Source organism: Ictidomys tridecemlineatus, chromosome 8 (genome assembly GCF_052094955.1).
Source record: "Ictidomys tridecemlineatus isolate mIctTri1 chromosome 8, mIctTri1.hap1, whole genome shotgun sequence".
Lineage (NCBI taxonomy): Eukaryota > Metazoa > Chordata > Mammalia > Rodentia > Sciuridae > Ictidomys > Ictidomys tridecemlineatus.
Window position 1 is genome coordinate 120,566,759 of NC_135484.1, and position 8,785 is coordinate 120,575,543.

Below are 8,785 nucleotides of genomic sequence, written 5' to 3' on the forward strand. Positions count from 1 at the left end.
TATGCAGTTTTCATCATGAGTAAACTAATTATAGCATAAAGATTTAGAAATTCTTACTGTATCTTTTAAAAAAAACCACACAAGTTTCCATTTTCAGTGATGGCAGACCAGCCTGTTTCAAACTGAGCCTCCTTCAGGAACAATGGTGAAAGTGGCTGGTAGGTAAGAACATCCACATTAAGACACCGCAGAGCCACCAAGGCACTGAGGACTCCATGAGACCAGAGTTCAGAGAGGGAAATGCTAGGTATGTGCTGTCAGTATTTGGTAACACTCTGCTTCAAAGTATTTGTCAAAGTCAGAGTGGTAACTAGGAGTCCAAGAAGTATAGGAGGGCTTTTAGCAGACTGCACTAGTGGAGAGATTTAAAAATAGAGAAAGAATATTTACAGAATGAAAATGAACAAACTATTACAGTACGCAAAATACAGATGATCTCACTAAAAATACATACATATATACATTTCATCAATACCACCTAGACACAAAAAAAGCAGATGCTATATGATTCCATATGCATAAATTCCAAAAACTGAACTAACTAATTCATAGCATTGTAAGGCATGAAAGCAGTTACTTCAGTGTCCTTATTTATTTAGAGAGTATCTTGTTGTTTTTGTTTTGGGGGGGATTATTTGTTTTTTTTTTTATCACATATACCATAGGTTTTTGCTTTGTAGCTAGCTATGAGCTTACAAAAAAAATAGATTTAGAGCAAGTTATTTTATTTATTTTGGACTTAATTCATTATGATTTATAAGTGTTATTATAAAAGTGTAACTTCATGAAACAACGCAGAAATAAGTATACAAAAGTCTGAAAAACAAAATATAGCTTAAACATGGTAAGTAGATAGATTATCTGAAGTTCTGGATTTTTCAGTCACTTTATTATTATGCAATGGCTTCTAAGTAATACTTAACTTCAGCTGGAATAAGCCCCCTAGATCCAGTTGAATTGTAGATCTCAACTTCTATAACATCTTCTGTAATTTTCCCTTCAAAGCTTTCCTTTGGGGTTCAGAGGCCTCAACAGCATCTTCAAGCTCCAGATGTTTATTAAAGCTTTTCTCAAGGAAAGGTTTCCCATTCACATAGTTATTTTTCATTGCTTCAGCCTTTGAGGCAAAGTAAACTCCAGATGGAAATGCCAGAAATGAAGATGGTCCTCCCTCATTCCATCCACAAATAAGGAAACTCCAAGTGGAAGAACATCACCTGCTGCTGATGCATGGATTCTTGCATCTTGGACTTGGGGACCTGGGATACCCATGAGGGATGTGAAAGGGTTGTGACCTCTGACCCGGACCTGGGTTCACTCACCGCCCTCGCTCTGATGATAGTAGCCAAGTAGGGTCCAAAACTTCAGTTGGTAAATTTGTGTGTGACCCCTGGCATACCTCATCTGCTCTTCCCAATACTCTGACCCCTCCTGTTCCACCCAAGGCACCCACGACTCCATCTTCAGTTATCCTCAAGTACGCCCCTTCCATAGTCTTCCAGCAACTCCACCTATCTTATTCCACAGTCCAGAACCATTGGTATCCTCCTTGACTCCTTTCTCACATTCCAGATTCAGTCCATTAGGAAATGCTGTAAAGTCCATCTTTAAAATAGATCCAGGATCTGATGACTCCCACCATTTTCACTGCTCACATCTCTGCTGAGGGGACCATGTCTGCATCCAGAAACAGAACACTAGTAGTCCCCTGCAGTTTTGCTGCAACCTAGTTATGCAGCCTCAAGATTCTCTTCTCAGCAGAGAAACCACAGTTCCTATTACAACACATTTCTGTTACAAAACAAATCACATGGTGGTCCTCTTCTGCTCAAACTGACTTCCAACTCCCTATTTCTCAGAGAAAAAGTACAAAATCTTCCAGCATCCTCCAGGACTCATGATCTGGTTAAACCATCATCCAAATCTCAGTGACTGCTTCAGACACCCCACTTCCTTATTCTTTCCAGAACATGTAGATACACTCCTGCCCCAGTGCACTTGCCCTAAAGTTTCTCCTGCCTGGAACGAAATTGTTCTGGACACCCTCAAGGAATGATTCCTCATGCTCTTCAAAGCTTCAAAGATCTCCTTCCCAGTGATTTCCATGCTGACCATCTTAATAAAACAGTCATCTTCCTTGTCCCCACACACTGGGATCACCTTTCCCATAATACTTTCCACCTTCTAACATCAAAATTTTCCTTACTCTGCCTAGAGTGTATCCTTTGCCTCTTCCCATTATGGCACATGCTGTACAAGGTAGGCAATTTTTCTATTTCTCCTTCAATAAGGTTCCCACATGCAAAAAACAGTGTGTCACATATCCAGTACACAATGAATGAATGATTACTATAAAGCACCTTCTGTCTTCTAACACACTATGTTTTTTAATGGAGCCTCAGGTCAAGTGCTGCTCAGTGGCTACTGCAGCACAAGGTCCACTAACACTGAGGTCAGGGCTGTCTGGACTTTTGTAACAGTGCTATTGTCTCTCTCTCACACACACACAAGGCCTCCTGCACTTCACAGCATACAAGTACATTTCTCCCTTCAGAAATGACAATTCTTGGCTCACAGGTCCTATTTTACAAATAAATATAAATTAAGGCTGGGTATGGTGGTGCACACCTGTTATCCTAACAGCTTGGGAGGCTGAAGCAGGAGGAACGTGAGTTCAAAGCCAATCTCAGCAACTTAGTGAGGCCCTAAGCAACTCAGCAAGACCCTGTCTCTAATTTAAATATAAAAAATGAGCTGGGGATGTGGCTTAGTGGTTAAGCACCCCTGAGTTCAAATCCCTGGTACCAAAAAAATTAAATTAGGCTCTAAATTATAAATACTTGAATTTACTTTGGAGCCAGTGCTAGAATTACTAGAGCTAATGACAGGGAGAGAGGTATACAAGAGCAGAGCAGAAAATGAATATCAGCAGGAATTTGTCTAAAATAGGATCTATGGGATCCCTCTTTTCAGCTAATCCTAGAATTAGAAATCAGACTTTAAAAGATTGGATAAATGGGCTGGGGTGTGACTCAGATGTAGAGCTCTCCCCTAACATGCGTGAAGCACTGGGTTCAATCCCCAGCACCACATAAAAATAAAATAAAGGTATTGTGCCCACCTACAACTAAAAAATAAATATTAAAAAAAATATTGGATAAAGAAGGACAATCCAGGAAAAGGCCATGGAAGAAGGACAGGAGCTTATGAGTCTGAAAATCCATCTCTTGATACCACAGATACTGTGTCCCCATCGGTTCTCAGTGCTTCCATTTATTTCCTCCCTCAAATTTTAGGAATCTTCTCTGTTAATTAACCACTCAATTGTTTGGGTCGAGATTTTGAAAAAAAAATTATGTTCAGATTATTATTTTCAGGAAGGAAGTTGTAGTTCAGTGCACCTTGATGTTGAACCTAGGATGGAGTCGTCCCAGCTGTATCTCTGCTGGTACAGGAAAGGTGACTGCAGAAGAGACAATGTGGGGACAAGAGTCCTGGAAAGCAGGGTTGGGCTGGTCGCTTCACCTCTTCTCATTATGCTCATAGAAACACAGACACATTCAGAAGTCATCTGCAGAGGTGGATGTGATAGTGCACAGCTGTAATCTCAGCTACTTAGGAGGCTGAGGCTGGAGGATTGCAAATTCAAGGCCAGCCTCAGTAAATTAGCAAGGCCCTAAACAACTTGGTGAGACTCCAAAGTAAAATATAAAAAGGACTGGGGATGTAACTCAGTGGTAAAGTGCCCCTGGGTTCAATTTCCAGTCCAAAAAAAAAAAAAAAAAAAAAAAACAAAAACAGAAACCAGTTGCAGAAAGAGAAGAGAATCCCTGTGTTCTTGGAATCACAAAGGGGAGACTTGAACAAATCTTGTGTTGCTCCATCCCACACAAGGCTGTTGTTTCATGCTTCAGAACAAAAGTACCATGAACAAATTCAGGGAAGTTCCTACCAGTGATAATGTTCTGAACAACCTATAGCTCACTCAAAAGATCCAGAGAGTACCTGTAACCTAGTCCAATCTCCTGTGCCCCAACCCCTCTCCTACTTATTAAGGCCCTCTAGGTCTCACCTTTACAGGCCTAGAGAAACATCAGAGCACTGGGCGCTGTCATTTCTTAGGGCAGAAAAACATGATATACTCAGAGCCCAGAAGGGTGAGTTCCCCCATGGGCTCCTATACACACTATCCCAAAAGTTCCAGAGACAACATTCTCCCCAATACTTACTTGGAGCCTAGATAACTCCTCTTCTATCTGTGAGAGAAAAAAATAAAAACAACAACCTGTGAGGAGCCAAGGAGAAGGCAGGGCCATGAAGGCCCAGAGGAACACCCTAGTCTTAGACCTCAGGGAAGTTTCTAGATTGCGACCACAGACTCAGGGAAAGATAAGAAAAGGAGATATTCAGGAACTTAATCAACTGCCATCCTGGAGGTCTGTCCTCAGCAGTGACTTTCCCTGTGACCTCTGACTTCTGGGAATCAGGTCTTCATCATCACCACCATAAAGGTAATAAATTTGTGATGAATTTTCCTTGTGCTATACAATAGAGCATCAGCAAGTGCCTGTGGATGGTGCTTCCCATTAATGAGGCAGAGTTCACTTCTACCAGGGGCCTGGAACAAGAACACTCAGATCCCTCCATTTCCCTACCTGCATTCCTCCTCTGCATCATAACAGACACCACAGCTCCAGTGACCACAGCTATAAGGAGAACCAGGCCAACAACAATTCCCATGACAGGGATGGTGGACTGAGAAGGTGGCTCTGGGAAGAGAAGGGGAAGTAGGTGAGGGATCCTGACCCCCAGCTCTAAGCCCTGACCCTCCAGAAGAGCTTCCACTTTCCCTGCCAACAGGCTCTGTACTTTCATCCCCTCCTTACCCCATCTCAGGGTGAGGGGCTCAGGCAGCCCCTCATGGTGCTCATGGCATGTGTATCTCTGCTCCTCTCCAGCAGGCACCACCATGCTGCCCACTTCTGGAAGGTTCCATCCCCTGCAGGCCTTGTCTACACAAGTTCCATCTCCTGAGTCTGATCCTCCCCATCCCGCTGCCAGATCAGAGTGATCTCCTTAGGGTAGAAGCCAAGAGCCCAGCACCTCAAGGTGATGTCTCCTTCAGGGCTGAGGTGGTAGGTCACTCATGTCTTTGGGGGGTCTAGGGGAAAAGTTGGAAAATTCAGCCACCTTGCATTATTCCTGGTACACTGAAGCAGCACTCATGAGACCATCAGAGACTAGACAGGACACTGAGGGTGGAGGAGATTGCAAAACACCTAGAGGCATCTGGGATAACTTATTCCTTGGAAAGGTCTAGAATCAGAGTAAGCCAGCCCAGGTAGGAGGCTCGAGGTCTTTGAAGGGGAGAAAAGGGATTTCTGTTTCTGACTGGAGGCCAAGAAACTCAAAATATCTGGAGTCTGATAAGCAAAGGCTTTAAACGTGGGGCAAAGAACAAGATGTGGGAGAGATGAGTTCCCAATCAGCTGCTTAAGTCAAGGGGAAGTGCTGGCGGACTCTGTGGTGCACAACTATTACTCAGAGGCTGAGGTAGGAGGATTGCAAGTTCAGTTCAAGGGCAGCCTGAACAATTTAGAGAGATCCTGTCTCAAATGTGAAAAAAGAAAACAAAAAAGTGGGGTGGGTGGCTCAGTCGTAAAGCCCTTGCCTAGCTGGCAGTGAGTCTTTGGGTTCAATCCCCAGTACAGGAAGGAAGGAAGGAAGGAAGGAAGGAAGGAAGGATGGAAGGAAGGAAGGAAGGAAGGAAGGAAGGAAGGAAGGAAGGAAGGAAGGAAGGAAGGAAGGAAGGAAAGGAAGGAGGGAGGGAAGGAAGGAAGGAAGGAAGGAAGGAAGGAAGGAAGGAAGGAAGGAAGGAAAGAAAGAAAGAAGGAAGGAAGGAAGGGCTCCTGGGTTATTTCAGGGACCTTCTCTCTCACTCCCTGGTGTTGGATCTGAAAATTTGATCTCCCCCTTTCCCTCCAGATGCCAGAGAGCTGCAGAATTCTAACCAGAATCCCGTTTTCCCCCCCTCCTCAAAGACGCCAGCAGCAGTAGGAGGGCAGAGGAGAGATATCCAAGAAACTCATATACCTGAGCCCTGCAGCATCTCCTTTCCCTTCTCCAGGTATCTGTGGAGCCACTCCACGCACCGCACGGGCCCTCCAGGTAGGCCCTGTAAAATTCCGTGTCCCACTTGTGCAGTGTGATCCAAGCCGCCGCATCCACCGTGGTCCAGGAGTGCAGGTCCTCCTTGAAAGCAAGGTAATCTACAAAAGCTGCCTGAGGGTACCCGCGGAGGAGGCGTCCATCTGGCCTCACTTCACAGCCCAGGGTCCACTGGAGCCTATGACATCCTGACCCCGTCCTCGTGGTCAGCCACTGCCCCCAGCCAGCCCCCACCCTCACCAATCCAAGGGGATTTCTACCAAGGTTGAAAATGGAACGGGTTAACGGCCCCCAGCAGGTTTTCCCCAGGTGGAGGGTGTTCGCGAATCTCCAAGACTGGGAATGAACCTTGGACTTGGGGACCAGGGACAGCTCGGGCCAGTGGAGGGTGGTGGGGGTAGTGATTTCCTACCCGGACCGGAGTCACTCACCGCCCTCGCTCTGGTTGTGGTAGCCCAGCAGGTTGCGCAGGGTTCCTAGGTCGATCTGTGCCGAGTTTTTGCAGATCCGTGTCTGATCTTCCCAATACTCAGGCCCCACCTGATCCATCCACTGCGCCCGCGGCTCCATCCTTGGATTGGCGGCGTAAGAGCACGAACTGCTTGTCGTCCACGTAGCCGACGGTCATGTACTGGTACTCTCTGCGGCCCGGCCAGGTCATGGCGATATCGAAATATCTCAAAGAATGGGAGCCTGAAGGGTAGGTGCGACCAGGATCCCAGTTGGATGAGACCCGGAGGAACGGAGGAGGGGCAGGTGCTGGTGAAACCGAACAGGCGCGGCGGGATGCAGAACTCGAGAGGGGAGGGACCAGGAGGGAGACGAAGTAGTGGGGTCTGGGCAGTAAACTACCAAGGAAGAGTAGTTAGGGTAGGAGTTGGGGATTAAAGATCGGTGGCAGCGGGTCGCAATCTCCCCCTGTCCAGCACTTCCTCCCGGTGGTCCCTCCAGAATCCGCACTCACCTGCCCAGGTCTCGGTCAGGGCCAGGACCCCCAAGAGCACCAAGAACAGGGTTCAGCGCGCCATGATCCTATTCTCAGATTTGGGGAGACCTCCAGTCCCAGCCTGTCTCTGAGGACTTTGTGAGTAAATACAGTTTTATATTATTATCCTCAGAAAAAAAACAATAACAATAAAACAAAACAAAAAATGAACACAAAAATTTTAAAACAAATTGCTTTTACTAAAAGGATCTACCTTTTACCCTATAGTTATTTTTCTTGATGAGGACTTTTGATGTGATCATCATATTAAAAATAAAATATATTCAGATTCTTTCATTCAACAAATATATATATATACACATATGTATATATGTATACACACACAATCTGGCAGGCAATATTGTAATTGTTCTGGGAAAATAGCTTAAAAATAACAAAAATCCATACTTCATGGGGTGTTCATTATAGTTTTAGGAGATTAGGAGACAAAGAATAAATTAAATGACAGTGGTGTGGTTTATCAGGTCATGATTTATGCTGTGGAGAAAAATCAAGGCAGGAAAAGTATGTAGAAGGTAATAAGTATGAGAATTGGAATTTTCTAGAAGTCAGGCAACACTGAGACTAGAGTCAGGAGAGAAGTGAGGGAGGATGCCTTGGGAGACCTGGGGGAAGCCCTCCAGGCAGGAAGGTCAGCAGTGCCAAGGTCATGAGAGAGGTGCATTGCTCAGACAATTTCCACTGAAAGCAACTCAATGGGGGGAAAAATCCCTTATTGGGGATGCTGAGACCAAAGTATTCCTCATGAGCTATGTGCTTCAGACAAGGGGGAGTCTAGGATCCAGACCTGTGCTTGAACCTTGATCCAGTGAAAGGATGTTGGTTTAGCCTCAATGGCACTTCCTGGCTCCCTGGTTCCTCTTCCCAGGGGTTGTAGATGCAAGGTTATTCTGAGTGAGAATCTGAAGGAGGCATAGGGTGATTCCCAGTGACTGGCAGCTCTGCAGCTCTCACTTCACCTGGGATCTTGAGCTGTAGGAGTCACACTCTCAGTGAAAACTGTCTGTACACCAGCAGACTCCACTGCAGACTCACCATTCCTGTAAATTCATTCAGATAGTGGAAAGGACATTTCCTAGGCCACATTTCCTTAGATCTCCACAAATAGGGCTTCACCAAGTTAAGTATTAATTGTTTAATCTCAATCTCTCTCTAGAAGATGTTTCAAGTAAACATTTTTAAAAGATTTTATACTTTTTCTGCCTAATAATTGTGAATATTTTCATTTTTTACACAATATCATTTTATTTACAGATATACATAGTTAGTTCTTCTTTAATTTTTTTTAATATTTATTTTTAGTTTTCAGCGGACACAACATCTTTATTTGTATGTGGTGCTGAGGATCGAACCCAGGCCACATGCATGCCAGGCAAGCGCGCTACCGCTTGAGCCACATCCCCAGCCCCATTAGTTCTTCTTTAAACCATGATAATTTTTTCTCCCCGGGAGATTTGCTGCACTCCCCATTTGTTTCTCTTACCCTTCAGGTGCCAGAAACCTGAGAACCACAGCTGGTGCTGAACATCATGCTTGACCATAAATCTCACATCTTCAGAGTGTCAAAATCTCTACTCTGTAATGTGGATTTTTATTGTTTATTTCTAATTT

The 8,785-nt window shown here is 44.8% G+C and overlaps 1 pseudogene across 1 annotated transcript; it reads right to left on the reverse strand.

Annotated features, from left to right (window-relative positions):
• Positions 1–4,216: 4,216 nt before the first annotated feature.
• On the reverse strand, positions 4,217–8,226 carry LOC101961229 (HLA class I histocompatibility antigen, alpha chain G-like; annotated as a pseudogene). Its single transcript, XR_013424550.1, has 7 exons — positions 8,210–8,226; positions 7,133–7,248; positions 6,600–6,861; positions 6,094–6,356; positions 4,887–5,161; positions 4,656–4,769; positions 4,217–4,256 (listed from the first exon to the last, which is right to left on the reverse strand). The product of XR_013424550.1 is annotated as an HLA class I histocompatibility antigen, alpha chain G-like (transcript).
• Between the last annotated feature and the right edge of the window lie 559 nt (positions 8,227–8,785).